The following is a 16,114-nucleotide window of genomic DNA, read 5'->3' as shown; positions in this document are numbered from 1 at the left end:
ACCTTACTCTTGTTCTTGGCCCATACACCCATCCATTGTGTTAATTTGAAGACATCAAACTCTTGTGCAAGAGTAGGGTCTACATTGCATGCTTCGTTGAAGCGGGTCTCTGCATTCCCACCAATGAAGCTATCAATCCAAAGCATGGCATCTGTCTCCCCTTGTACTCGGCTTGCAAGGTCATCATGACCTTCAGACTGCAAACTAGTCTTTACATCATCAATAATCCTCCTCTTCATAGTGCTAACTCCCTCTTAACTAGACAGGGCTGATTCCATCTCACTCTCCTCCATGTTGCACCCCCTAATAAAAAAGGCATCTCGAATGCTTCTCATCACTCTCTTGCGCTCACCCTTACTTAGCTCTTACCCTAATTTTCTCTTAGTGCCAGTGGTTGAGGCTGTGCTTGCGATTAGATCTTGCTGTATGTGAGTGGAAAGATTTCTCACTTGACACTAGCAAATAGCTACAGTTACCACACAATAGTGAGAAGGTAGGCATCTGGCAATAACTCCCACCCTATGCATTCTTAATTTTTTTAATTACATGAAATGCAAATGAGTTATCATGCTGCATGGATTAATGTAAAATTTTGAAGATTAATAACTTTCAATGCAACAAATGATTCTTTTAATGCACACATGCAACAAATGATTCTTTCAATGCACGCATGCAACAAATGATTCTTTCAATGCAAGCATGCAACAAATGATTCTTTCAATGCATGCATGAACAAATGAAGGTAATTTCTTTAAAAATTTGACAAAAAAACCCCCATCTTTATGTGGAGGGCCAAGGAAACCTAGTTCCAGGTCGTGGTTCCAACTAGTCCCCCATCCTATTCACAACGAGGGACTAGGAACCACTTCCTAGACCAGCCCCCTGGGCTAAGACTTGGAGAGAGGAGGATCTTTACCTCTTCTCAATCCACTATTAGTGAAAATGAAACCGGAAGTTGGCATATATCTTGGGGTGGTAGTACTACTGCCGGTAGTAGTAGTACTACTGGCGCTAAGTAACATACCACCACCAGTAGTGCTATTATTCGTGGTGGGAATCCATTAACTACTGGCGGTAATAAAATTACCGGTGGTATAGTTAATACTACCACTAGTAGTATTGTGTTAAACTACCAAAGGTAGTATTAGAACTACTATTGATACCATGATACCATCGGTAGTGTTCGTACTACCACCGGTATGTATCTGATTTCTTGGTTGGCATGATTGTATCCGTGAATGTGTGAAATACATCATCATGACATGTAATCACAAGAAAATTCACGTGATTATGTGAATATGAAATCCTTGGCATGCATTTTACCTTGTGTTGCGTGATGAGAAACAAGGAAAATCACATCCCCCCTCGCCATGCAAATGATATCCAATGGGAATTGTACTTTGCATAGGCATTATTGTGGGTTAGATTAAGGGCCATACAAAGTAACTTATCCATCATAGACACAACTGTGAATGACACATCCCGATGCATGTTTTTGACTCTCATGCATGATGCGTGGTAAAAAATAAGTAAAAATGGATCCCAGATTGTGCAAATGAGATCCAATAAGAATGATAATTTTTGTGATCCTTAAAGTGGATGAGATTATACCCTGTGCAAAATACTGTCTCCATCGAAGACTCAAATGTTCAAGAAAGGGACCTCAATGTGTGTTTTTTGACTCTCATGCATGATTTATGGTAAAAAAACAAGGAAAAACCATCCAAATGATATTTGATTGGCACAAAATTTTGTAGGGACTTAAAGTAGAAAATATTATGGCCCATGCAAAGTACCATCCCCAATAGAGACTCCACATTCAAATTGCAATGCATGTTTATTGACCTTCATGCATGATGGCTAGTGAAAAAGCAAGAAAAATGTGTTGCCAACAACGCAAAATGAAATCCAACGGGCATGATACTTTGTATGGATCTTAAATTTAGAAATATTAAGGGCCTTATAAAGTACCATTCCCCACCATGGAGACTCACACATCCAAATGAAATATGCATTCATGATCATGCAAATAAGAATCTATGAGCATGATACTTTAAATAGGTCTCAAATTGGGTGAGATTAAGGAGTGTGAAAATTACCTTCTCCATTGGAGATTTGCACATCTGAATGAGACACCTTGATGCATATATTTTTAACCCTCATGCATGAGCTATGTTGAAAAACTAGAAAAATGTATCCTAGACCATGCAAATGAGATCCTATGGGCATGAAAAGTTGTACGGTACTTAAAGTGGGTGATACTGAAGCCTATGCAAAGTTCCATCCCCATCGCATACTCGCACATTTGAATGAGGCATCCCGATGCCTTTTTTTAACCCTCATGCATGCCAACTATGTGTCCCTGACTATGCAAATGAGATCCGAGGGGCATGGTACATTTTACTACACTTAAAACGTTATTTCTTATCAAGTCAAAGAAAAGCTGAAAACCTGCTACCTTTGATATGGGACTTTACAAATCCTTTATGGGATATGATCAAATCCCATAAGGGAAATTTGAACTTCTCTATGGGACTTCAAATCCCTTGTGGGACATTGATCAAATCTCATAAGGGACCCCAAAACTAATACGTTGGACTTCAAATCCCATGAGGGATCCCAAACTCCTATATGCAACTTTAAATCCCTGGTAAGACATGGATCACATCTCATATAAGCCTCCAATACTCATATGTGGGACTTCAAGTCCCATAAAAGACCCTAAAACTCCTATGTGGGACTTCAAATTCCATAAGGAACCTCTGAATCCCTATACACAACTTAAAATATCCTATTTGGAAATTCAAATATTGCATGTGGGATATTGATTTTCTCCCAAAGTGGACATCTAAACTTCTATGTGGGACTTTAAATATGATGTTTAGGACTTCAAATATTCCATATGGGATCTTGAACCACTCTTATACGGGAGTAACAACCTCATATATGGGACTTCAAATGTCATGTTCAACAAGATTCCAAATAACTTGAAATATCCCATTTGGAAATTCAAATATTTCATGTGGGATATTGATTCACTCCCAAAGTAGACTTCTAAATTTGTATGTCAGACTTTAAATTGATGTTTAGGACTTCAAAGATTCTATTTGGGATATTGATCCACTCCTATATGGGAGTACCAAACTCATATGTTGGACTTCAAATGTCATGTTCAACAAGGTTTCAAATACTCATGCAAGATACTGATTTAATCCATTAAGCGCTATTGGTGAAAGTCTGTTAAATTACACGGTGCAATGGAACAAAAATTGAACAAAGAATAGAGAGTACACAGCAAATTGGAGAGGAACAAAATTTTCCTTCAATACTGATGTAGTATAGATGATGGCTCCATCCACCTGTGCACTCCCACAGTGGAGCTTAGATGGCAATCTAGACAAATACTAGGTGAAGAGCTACTAGCTGGAAAATTTGATCTGATCTGAAGTGATTTGATACAATGCACTATGGAGGTCGCCTCATTATAGCTATGAGGGCAGTAGTCGGATCAACGTAGTTGGTGGAACTGACCAGTCAACCTAGTCGGTGGAACCGACTAGTCGTCCATGAAATATTCAAGGAATATTCCCAGGCCCCAGCAAGAATAAGGGGCTCCCATAGAATCACCTTTCTACCATCAACAGTCTCATTAATAGACCTCATCTGACATGCAAGTTAGGATCCATCCAGTGTCCTGGGCTCACACATGGGTTCTCCTCATATGGGGGCCTTACAACTTGAGCACCTTGGACCACTACTAGTTACCAGTAGGGTGGGGCATTGAGCATATCTAACACCCCCCCTCAATGTCCATGAACTACATTCTCGGCCCAATGCCGAGTCTCTGAAGATGACCCTGAAGCTGATCCTTCCCAAGTGCCTTGGTGAAGATATCTGCTCCATTTTGCTTTGCTGGACAGTAGACCAATTCCACTATCCGGTCCTCGATCAAATCACGCACATAGTGATACTGAATCTCTATATGTTTTGTGCATGCATGAAACACTGGATTTCTAGCAATGGCCATGCAACTTTGATTGTCGCACCTTAGCACAATTTCCTCATCCTCTTGCACTCCCATGTGCCATAAGATCCTCCTCAGGCACACTGCTTCACAAGCAGCAAAACATGTTGCCTTGTACTCAGCCTCAGTAGAAGACAATGCCACTGTTGGTTGTTTCTTACTGATCCAAGAGAAGATACCTGAACCTAAAGAGAGACAATATCCAGAAACCGATTTCCTAGAATCAACATCTCCAGCCCAATCTAAGTCACAATGACCAACCAAGGAAGTGTAAATGTTGACTCTGTGCCAACATGAACTTATGAAGAAAGAGAAGGTGTTGACTCTGTGCCAACATGAACTTATGAAGAAAGAGAAGGTGTTACAACTTTGTGATACAACTTTGTGATACAACTTTGTGTTACAACTTTGTGTTACAACTTCTAGACACAACTTTGTGATACAACTTTGTGTTACAACTTTGTGTTACAACTTCTAGACACAACTTTGTGATACAACTTTGTGTTACAACTTCTAGACACAACTTTGTGTTACGACTTTGTGTAACAACTTTGTGTTACAAGTTTGTGTTACAACTTTGTGTTACAACTTCTACATGTAGAGAGAGAATGTGTTACAACTTTGTGATACAACTTTGTGTTACAACTTTGTGATACGACTTTGTGTTACATGCAGAGAGAGAAGCTCTCCAACTTGTATAAATACCCCATAATGGAATGAAGCCCACACTCTTTGGGGAATTGTGTTGAGTCTACTTTGGTATTCCAAGCATTTGTCTCAAGTGTCCATGCTTCCTTGCACTGCACGTCCAAAAGCATGTCCTAACCTTGCAACCCTTCTCCCCTCTCCTCCAACCCTGCAACCCACCCTCTCCCTCTCCTCCTCCCTCCTCCTCCTTCCTCCTTCTCCTCCTCCTCCCTCCTCCTCCTCCTCCTCCTCCTCCCTCCTCCTCCTCCTCCTCTCTCTTCTTTCAGCCATGCTCTTACACCTTCTTCCTCTCCCACTCCTATGCTTTCCTAAACCCTTAAACTCCATGATCTACGAGGGAGACGAGTTCTCCACCATGTACTCTATTCTGAACCTTGGATTCTCCTTCTAACCCTGGACTCCTTCTAAACCTTGGAACCTCCTTCTAAACCCTGGAACTCTTTCTGAACCGTGGAACTCTTTATGAACCCTGGAACCTCCTTCTGAACCCTGGAACTCCTCCTAAACCCTGGAACTCTTTCTAAACCCTGGAACCTCCTTCTGAACCCTTAAACTCTTCCTAAACCCTACAACCCCCAATGAAGGCGAAAGCCTTCATTACCTCAACAAAGATGGTTTACGTGCCTTTTACACATGCTTGCACTTTGTTTGCTTACCACACTTAAGCCTACGTCTCTCACCGAAACACGACTCGAGGTCCTAAGCTACACATATACTACAACCGACAATCCCAATATATCTGTAGGTGACAAAAACCTCGGAACCCTGCAACATAGAATACCCAGCTCTTCCTACGAAAGCAGTAGGAAAGAACCAACATTTGGCGCCATTGCCGAGGAGACTAGCGTCTCAAGTAGTGAGTAAACATACGTAGGTATGTGTAAAACAAGACACTACTTTGAACTTTCACGAACATAACACTCAAGGGCAAGGAGAGTAAAATTTGTTTTCCAATTCTAGCCAAACATATCAACCCCAAACATCCACTTTGGGTTACTACCTTAAGAAATTTTCTTAATTTCTTAAATAGAAGCCACATGATATACAATCAGGCTAGGTAGTGGACACGGATGCGTAGAGCTTTCAATTTCGATCATTTTACCTTTTTACAGAAAAGCAAACCGAGCTCTCCATAAAGAGTTATGGCTCGGGAAGAGTTTAGGGTTAAACCCTAAACCTTAAATCCAATCCTATAAAAACCTACTCCACCCCCCTCATTCTTCATCTTTCACTTTTTGCCTCCATTCTCTTCTTCATTCCGAGCCCCACGCAAGACACTCCTCCCTCTCCATCGACCACCCCCTTACTCCTATCCTCGCAATGTAAGTGACATCGAGCCCTTCTCGCAGCGATGACCTAGCCTTCCACCCACCGTCCATTGTTCCGCAACAATCCCGTTACATTGAGAAAGACTTGGAGAGCGTTCAGGTGACCACTTCTCCCTGCTTTTCAATTTCCATCTTTCAGGTTTTTTTGCTCTTTTTTACCCCTCCCACTCCATCTCCACCACCACCTCCCCCCTCCCCCTTCATCTCCACCTCCCCCTCCCCCCTCCCCCTCCATCTCCACCTCCCCCTTCCCCTCCATCTCCACCTCCCCCTCCACCCTCCCCCTCCACCACCACCTCCCCCCCTCCCCCTCCCTCTCCACCTCCCCCTCTCCCCCTCCCCCTCCACCACCACCTCCCCCCTCCCCCTTCATCTCCACCTCCCCTCTCCCCCTCCCCCTCCACCACCACCTCCCCCCCTCCCCCTCCCCCTCCATCTCCATCTCCACCTCCCCCTCTCCCCCTCCCCCTCCACCTCCCCTCCCCCTCCCCCTTCACCTCCACCTCCCCCTCTCCCCCTCCCCCTCCACCACCACCTTCCTCCCTCCCCCTCCCCCTTCATCTCCACCTCCCCCTCTCCCCCTCCCTCTCCATCTCCACCTTCCCCCCTCCCCCTCCCCCTTCATCTCCACCCCCCCCTCTCCCCCTCCCCCTCCACCTCCACCTCCCCCTCTCCCCCTCCCCCTCCACCACCACCTTTCCCCCTTCCCCTCCCCCTTCATCTCCACCTCCCCCTCTCCCCCTCCCTCTCCATCTCCACCTTCCCCCCTCCCCCTCCCCCTTCATCTCCACCCCCCCCTCTCCCCCTCCCCCTCCACCTCCACCTCCCCCTCTCCCCCTCCCCCTCCACCACCACCTTCCCCCCTCCCCCTCCCCCTTCATCTCCTCCTCCCCCTCCCCCTCCATCTCCACCTCCCCCTCTCCCCCTCCCCCTCCACCACCACCTCCCCCCCTCCCCCTCCCCCTCCATCTCCACCTCCCCCTCTCCCCCTCCCTCTCCATCTCCACCTTCCCCCCTCCCCCTCCCCCTTCATCTCCACCCCCCCCTCTCCCCCTCCCCCTCCACCTCCACCTCCCCCTCTCCCCCTCCCCCTCCACCACCACCTTCCCCCCTCCCCCTCCCCCTTCATCTCCTCCTCCCCCTCCCCCTTCATCTCCCCCTCCCCCTCCCCCCTCCCCCCTCCACCACCTCCACCACCTCCCTTTCACTCTCTCTCTTTCTTTCTCTCTCTATCCCTCCCCCTTTCTCTCTCTTTATCTCTCTCTCCCTCCCCCTTTCTCTCTCCTCTCTCCCCCTTTTCCCCTCTCTCTCTCTCTTCTCTCTCTCCACCTCCCCCCCTCACTCTCTCCTCTCTCCCCCTCGTTCTCTCTCCCACCCCCTCTCTCTCTCACTCTCTCCTCTCTCCCCCTCATTCTCTCCCCCCTTACGTGACATCCCCATCGGCATCATTGGGGTGGACCATCAAAGTCTGGGTCCGGCAAGTCTAAGGTCACAACCTATCAATGTAATTACACACCAACAGAAAGAGGCCACGAAGGACCCTATCATTCCAATCCAACCGAAGCGACTTCTGAGAAAGAAAGCACAAGTGCCTCCACCTCTGCCAAGCAATGAGCAGCCGAGTTCATCCACATCAACTCCCGAGCCTCGAATAAAAGAAGCTCCATTCCCGAATGCAGAGGTGGAGAAGGCTCATTTTCAAGTACTTCAGCAATGGGTCCAGAATGAACAAGCTCAATTTGAGGCTCAGAAACAAGCTCAAGACCCACTCCATGACTTGTCCCCACAAAGTATTGATACTGTACTCGAGCCTTTGTTCCAACAACAGACTCCACAATAGAATGTACCGCCACGTCAACTTGAAGGAGCTGCACTCTCTAGCATCCTGAGTTGCCCTGTGTCAATTCCCATCGGAATCCTCTTACGGAATTGTCCCAATCTCTGGGAGAGTTTCAAAGGATGGATTGAACTCGCAAATCCCCCTCCACCTATGAACGACATTGAAGATATCCCTGTGCGGATGGGTGAGAGAGCTGACATATGCAACATCACTGTGCCTTTGATCCACAAGGCATATAATGAAGTCCAAGCCATAGTGGATGGTGGAGCAGGTGTCAATGTCCTATCAAAGGAGCTCTACGAAGAATGGGGTCTCCCACCAATGCAAAAGGCTAATTTCAACATACACCTTACCGATGATTCACGGGCTAAACCCTGGGAATAGTGAATGGCGTGTCCACAAAGATCGCAGGAGTCTGCTTTTCCCTTCAATTCACAATCTTGGATCTCCCCAAAAAATCCTATCAAATCTTACTGGGACGTCCTTGGTTACGGGAAGCATCAGTCCTCCATGACTGGGGAACTGATAGATTGACAATCCAGAATCAAGACACTGCAGTCCGGGTGAATGTGGGGACAGGAGCTATTAAACCAATTGTTCCTAGAGCATTGGATGACACATCTTCCACGACAATCTCAAGCAAATCAGCTCCCTTGCAACAGCATGCCATAGCAGGTGACTCACAAAGCAATGTCAATGGTGTATAGTGTAAAGAAATTTTGGCACTATCTACTCGCAAATGATTTTGTCTTCTACACCGACCATCAAGCATTGCTTTATCTTGTGAACCGTCCGTGTACCACAGGAAGAATAACCAGATGGCTCCTCTTGCTGCAAGAATTCAACTTCAAAATCGTGGTCCGCAAAGGTGCCCAACACTACATTGCCGATCACATGTCTCGAGTCAAGATAGGAGAAGAAGCCACTGGAGTAGAAGACGACTTACCAGATGCCACACTATTTCAAATAGATGCTATTCCAGAGTGGTGTGGAGATATCATTGGGTACTTGATGGCAGGAAGACCACCCCCTGACATGAAAGCAGTAGATGCCAGAAAATTGATTCTAAAAGCTGCACCCTATCAACTCATTGCAGGACAACTGTACAAGATGGGCAAGGACCAGATATTAAGAAGATGTGTAATGCCTCATGAGATCCTGCCAATCCTGAGTGAAGTCCATGAAGGCATTGCAGGAGGACACTTCCAAGGGGAAGCCACAGCAAGAAAAGTTCTCCTCGCAGGCTACTGGTGGCCAACACTGTGGGCAGATGCCTATGAATATGTAAAAGGCTGTGATGTATGCCAACGGACTATTAAACCACAACACAAAGACTTCAATCCCCTAACAACAGTTGTTGCACAACAACCATTTGAAAAATGGGGGATTGACTATGTGGGTCCCATACATCACAGCAGCAAAAGGAACACAGGCACGTTACATCATTGTGGCCACTGATTACTTTACAAAATGGGCTGAAGCTAAAGCAGTCAGAAAGGCAGATGCCAAAAGCACAGCAAGATTCTTATACGAACATGTGATCACCCGATTCGGATGCCCCATTGAAATTGTGTCGGATAGAGGCACACATTTTGTCAATGAGTTAATCCAAGAACTCTTGTTTGGCTTCATGGTCATCCATAGAAAAAGCACACCCTACTACCCCCAAGGGAATGGACTAGCAGAATCCACAAACAAAATCATATGCAATATCCTCACCAAGGTAGTACAACCACAGCGTTCTGATTGGGCAGAGAAACTGAATGCAGCCTTATGGGCATACAGAACCACATTCAAGGTCAGTACAGGGAACACACCTTTTCAATTGGTGTACAGCCTTGGAGCCGTGGTCCCACTCGAATTTGTAATACCAAGTCTATGCATCGCAGTACAGGAACGCATGGGTGATCATGAGTCCTTGAAAGAAAGGCTCTGTCAGTTGGAAAAGCATACAGAGACAAGACTAGTCGCTTATCATGCCATGACAATAGAAAAACGTCGAAGAAAAGCATGGTTTGACAGGAATCTGAAAGCTAAAGACATCAAGGAAGGCGACTTAGTCCTGTTATACAATGCCAAAGTACACAAGGGAAAACTGAAGTATCTAGGTCAAGGACCTTACCGAGTACGAAAGATGAATCCCATCTGTGCTACTTGAAACACTAGATGGAGTCCAATTCAACACAATAATAAACGGGAGCTGACTGAAGCGCTACTACATCAACACGCGAGCCATCCCCGACAAAAACGAAGATTTGGGAAACCAAGTCTTTCTTAGTTAGGATTAGATTGTATCACGAGCACTCACTTGCATATGTACGTCTTCGCACATATAGGTAGCATCAATCGATTTTACCTAGAGCTCAGAAGTGATGATGAGTTCTAGCTGCCCTATGAAAATCCCAGCAAAAAAAGCATATAGTTAGTCCCTACTTAGCTACTAGGTCACGTGCACTCACACGCTTTTGCTTAGACACATAGATGATTGCATGAATAATTGTACCACACACTTTCATTCCACACTCTCAAAGGATGTATAACAAAAAAAAAAAAAAAAAAGATCTCTCTCCCACACACACACAGAAAGGTCATACAGGCATGCCAATCAATGATCAATGGTACACTACATGTACATGGATGCAGGTTCAGAAAAGATGCCGCCACTAAAGAGGATGCGCAGAAAGAGCCCACCGCCTCAACCACGGGACCCCCTCCAGAGTTCGCAGCCATCTACATCCTCTCAACCACGGAGACCACAGGTGTTCGTGGTCCAAAGCAATAGCTCCGAAGAAGATTCAGTGCATGACCAAGCAGAACAAATGCCACCCCAGTCACAGCCGGCCTGCACAACCGTTAACAAGGCCCAATCATTGGAACTTGTCTGGCCACCCACATCGACTTATGCTCTTTCCCAGGAAGCAACATCTTACTTAGAGCAACGGGGTCTAGGCAATTTGCATGAGAGCCTCAAATCCTTGGAAGACAGTCCTATCATGACCACCTACATCAAGGACTTTCTCCACTCTTACTACTCCAGCAATGCAACGGATGGCAAGTACGGTACAATCACTGTACAGCAGAGCCCACTGAACATTATCCTCGACAGTACGGTCATTCAAAGGGCTTTCTCACTGCCAGAACAAGGTGGCCAATACCCTAAATGGTCTGCTGATGCAAAGTTTATCGAAGTACAGTCTCTCCTCACCAAGGGTACCCTGATCCATAGAGATGGCATATTGCTTCGCACAATCCTTGACCCTCGCCTCAAGGAAGCAGCACAATTTCTATCCACAATCCTGGTAATAAAGAACGGCAAGGAATGCTCCCTTCCACTTCGCACATTTGTTTTGCTGAGTAGGAAGCTAAAACAAGACTGGGTCCAACACTTCGTCATTTTCTTTACCAAAAAACTCGATGGTTCTTCAGGCCAGAAATGTAAAATTCCGCACTTATTGGCTATAATCATCAAAAAAGAACTACAAGAAAGAGAAATGACTCTGCCCCAGTCTCCAAAGCCAATTGAGGAGTTGGACATACCCTTCTCACCAGTATGGGAGCCGTCATCAACTGCTCCAGCTATCACATTGATAAGTACAGATGCCTTAACAGAAGTACCTATTCTGGAAAGCAGGATTGCGGAATTGCCCCAGGAAATGCTACAGCTCGGTGCACAACTGCAACCACTAAGTCTCCACCAACAGCACTCGAGACAAGGTTGGCACCCGAACCTGAGGAACGATCAGCACCAGAGCTTGAGACCACATCAGCACTCGAACCGCCCATCGACGCCATGCCAGTCGATGAGCCCCAAGGAGAGCTAGTGCCAGATCAGCAGTATGACTATTGTACACAAGGGACTGAAATGCCATTGGAACAACCTCCCCCAAGTACTACAGAATCATCGGGATGGCTACATGGGCACCACTTGTATCAGCAATATCGCCAGACCTCATCACCGTCTGTCATTCTCCAACATCAAGCTAGCCAAATGATCCAAATGTCAGAACTCTTCACTAGCTTGGCTAAGGAAGCATATGCAAGAGAATTGGAAAGGCAGACACGGCATCAGAAATCGAAGACCAATTCCAGGCAATCGCCATAGAGGTCAAGGCACTTCGGGCACAGATAGATGAGAAGGAGGTAGAAGAAGTGCGCATGAACCAGGCTCTCCAAGCTCAAGAGAAGGCCGTAAGGGATGTGACCTCCAACCTCCACCAAAGTCAAACACAGCTGACTGCGGCAATAGAAGCAATGGCAATCCTACAGACCTCCTATAACTCCCTGACATCTGCACATGCGCAACAAACAGAGGTAGTGGCACAAGCTCGACTCACTCTCATTTACAAAGAAGAAGAGCTCCAGGCTTGCAAAGACAAGCTTGAAGACATGAAACAATCTTTGGTAGTACGTGCCTTTAGCATTGATGAGCTTACAAGGGAATGCCGACTCTTAAAGGACCAACTTGCTACTGTTCAAGAGGCCAGCACTTCACAAGCCCAGGTCTTGGACCAATGGTCCAATACCACTGAAGACATTCCTCAACAGGCAAAGGTCACCTTGCAAATGAAAAAGCTTAAGGAGGCATACACAACCATCTACCATCAGTACAAAGAAAAAATGAATGAGATGCACTCCCAAAAAATAGCCATCTCCAAGCTTGAACTCCAATTGCTAGTGCACAACAATGAGACATTGGAAGACAACACCAATGCCACTCCACTACAATGCACAACCGTGGTGTACGAAGAGCTTGTGGCTGCTCTACAAGTGGAAGATCACCTCAGCGCATGCGTGCTTATCCAATGGAAGCAACTCCAAATCAGGATCATATCTGCTCATCCAACAATCAACTGGAAACGATCAATCGGGATTAAAACCCTGCGCATAATTTGCCAAGACTTGTCTAAAGATGAGAAGAATATCTTCTGCCTGTCTACACATGCCGGGTTTATAACACTCAGGACGGATGCTTTCATTGCATATGTCTGCCTCATGGGTAGTCCTCCCCTCAGGGTTATTGCAGGTTTGTTGCCATTGCTACAAAGGCCATCCCTATTATTTGCATGGCACGACATAACCGACATCCAACCCATGCAGCTGATCATCCCATCGCACCAGCAAAAAGAAGTGTCGGAAGATGACAAGGCCTATCTCACATCCAACTTCCCATATCTAACCACTCTTTCTGCCAACATCATAACCTCACTTCCCCTTGCTGCTACCACCCTCTTAACCTTCCCCGAGCTCCATCCTAATATCTATTCCCTCCATCGTCTCTTTGCTCATGCCTCTCACCATTTCCAACTTACCCAACAGTCACAAACTTACGAGCCCCTCACACCTAGCTTTTTCCCCTCCCTTGCTAATCCTACCCTTGAGGATTACCAAGCTGCTCAAACCATTTGCCCATTTCTTCCCCCCCTCCCCTCTGCTCTCCCTTCCGCCACTTTCACTCAGCCATATTTCTCCCCCATGTCCCCTGATTCTCTCCCGGCCCCATCATCACCTCCGACACTTCTGGTGCTTCCATCAGCAGAAAATGATGCAGTATTTGATTTTGAATATCAGGATCCGGATAATCCAATTCGTACACCCATGCCAAGTTCCAATGATGGGTATGATTTTGATGAGATACCACTTCCCAGTAACCCCATCAAGGAATTTTGGAGCAAATATCCTGATATGAAAACTCGCGGTGGATGGACCCTGGGTAACTTTCCTACCAACCTTCGTCAGCATCAAATAAGTGAAGGTTGGATTAGCAAATTGGATCCACAACCTGATTGGCGCCATCCCAAGCTCTTTGATGTAATCTTCTTAAAGGAGTACTTACGGGCACCTCCATGTCTCAGAACCCATTCCAAGTTCTATGCAGTTCCACGGCGTAAAAAATGGGAAGCCAACATACACACTTTGGCTGAAGATCGAGTCATTAATTGGCCAATGATCGAACCCTACTCTGGTGTAGAATGGAATATCCAAGGCACCATGATCCGAGCACTTCAACAGCATGAACAAACAATGCGCGGCAACATTGATCGCTTCCTTCGCCAAAGTGCCATATTCTGTAAAACATTAGAATTAATTTTGGAGGTCCCATGTTACCCTGATTCCCATTTGCCTCCACTCAGCTTTAATCCCAATGAACGGATTGATGCTCAGATTACAAGCCGACTCTATCAAAGAGTGATCTTCTTGGAGGCACGCCACATATCTCTGTTCGAGCAAATGGTAGATACAGGCTACCTGGAAACTGCGCAAAAATTGTATGGTGCTAAGGCTCTACAGCAGGATCGACAGGCACGACACAAGTTCCACAGCCACTGGACGAAAAACATGGCAACCCAGGTACGTGATCGCAATAAGCCATAACCCGCCGAGGACGGGTAATAAAATGGATCCGGGAGTATGTTGACTCTGTGCCAACATGAACTTATGAAGAAAGAGAAGGTGTTGACTCTGTGCCAACATGAACTTATGAAGAAACAGAAGGTGTTACAACTTTGTGATACAACTTTGTGATACAACTTTGTGTTACAACTTTGTGTTACAACTTCTAGACACAACTTTGTGATACAACTTTATGTTACAACTTTGTGTTACAACTTCTAGACACAACTTTGTGATACAACTTTGTGTTACAACTTCTAGACACAACTTTGTGTTACGACTTTGTGTAACAACTTTGTGTTATATGTTTGTGTTACAACTTCTACATGTAGAGAGAGAATGTGTTACAACTTTGTGTTACAACTTTGTGATACAACTTTGTGTTACAACTTTGTGATACGACTTTGTGTTACATGCAGAGAGAGAAGCTCTCCAACTTGTATAAATACCCCATAATGGAATGAAGCCCATACTCTTTGGGGCATTGTGTTGAGTCTACTTTGGTATTCCAAGAATTTGTCTCAAGTGTCCATGCTTCCTTGCACTGCACGTCCAAAAGCATGTCCTAACCTTGCAACCCTTCTCCCCTCTCCTCCAACCCTGCAACCCACCCTCTCCCTCTCCTCCTCCCTCCTTCTCCTTCCTCCTTCTCCTCCTCCTCCCTCCTCCTCCTCCTCCTCCTCCTCCCTCCTCCTCCTCCTCCTCTCTCCTCCCCCTCCCTCCTCCTCTTCCCTCCTCCTCCTTCCTCCTCTCTCTTCTTTCACCCATGCTCTTACACCTTCTTCCTCTCCCACTCCTATGCTTTCCTAAACCCTTAAACTCCATGATCTACGAGGGAGACGAGTTCTCCACCATGTACTCTACTCTGAACCTTGGATTCTCCTTCTAACCCTGGACTCCTTCTAAACCTTGGAACCTCCTTCTAAACCCTGGAACTCTTTCTGAACCCTGGAACTCTTTCTGAACCCTGGAACCTCCTTCTGAACCCTGGAACTCCTCCTAAACCCTGGAACTCTTTCTAAACCCTGGAACCTCCTTCTGAACCCTTAAACTCTTCCTAAACCCTACAACCCCCAATGAAGGCGAAAGCCTTCATTACCTCAACAAAGATGGTTTATGTGCCTTTTACACATGCTTGCACTTTGTTTGCTTACCACACTTAAGCCTACGTCTCTCACCGGAACACGACTCGAGGTCCTAAGCTACACATATACTACAACCGACAATCCCAATATATCTGTAGGTGACAAAAAGCCTCGGAACCCTGCAACATAGAATACCCAGCTCTTCTAACGAAATCAGAAGAGCTGGGTATTCTATGTTGCAGGGTTCCGAGGCTTTTTGTCACCCACAGATATATTGGGATTGTCGGTTGTAGTATATGTGTAGCTTAGGACCTCGAGTCGTGTTCCGGTGAGAGACGTAGGCTTAAGTGTGGTAAGCAAACAAAGTGCAAGCATGTGTAAAAGGCACGTAAACCTCGAGGGGGTCACTCATCATATGTAACCCTATCACGTGAGTTCAACAGAAGGATTTTTTCTATTTCTAAAATTTACAGAAATAAATATACATAAGGGACTATTTAAAATAGTTTTGGAAAAAAATTACAGATTTGTATAGAAAAGGGATACATTTTATTCATGAAATTTTTTACAGATAAGGGACTTTAAATATAGGCCTTGAACGCACGTCATATAGAGGGTTTATACATAGTGACCCCCCCGAGACGTAAACCATCTTTGTTGAGGTAATGAAGGCTTTCGCCTTCATTGGGGGTTGTAGGGTTTAGGAAGAGTTTAAGGGTTCAGAAGGAGGTTCCAGGGT

The sequence above is a fragment of the Dipteris shenzhenensis genome, chromosome 24 (genome assembly GCF_047967505.1).
Source record: "Dipteris shenzhenensis isolate YYH24624 ecotype China chromosome 24, Dip_SZ_1.0, whole genome shotgun sequence".
NCBI classification, from domain to species: Eukaryota; Viridiplantae; Streptophyta; class Polypodiopsida; order Gleicheniales; family Dipteridaceae; genus Dipteris; species Dipteris shenzhenensis.
Note: the sequence above shows the minus strand (reverse complement) of the source record.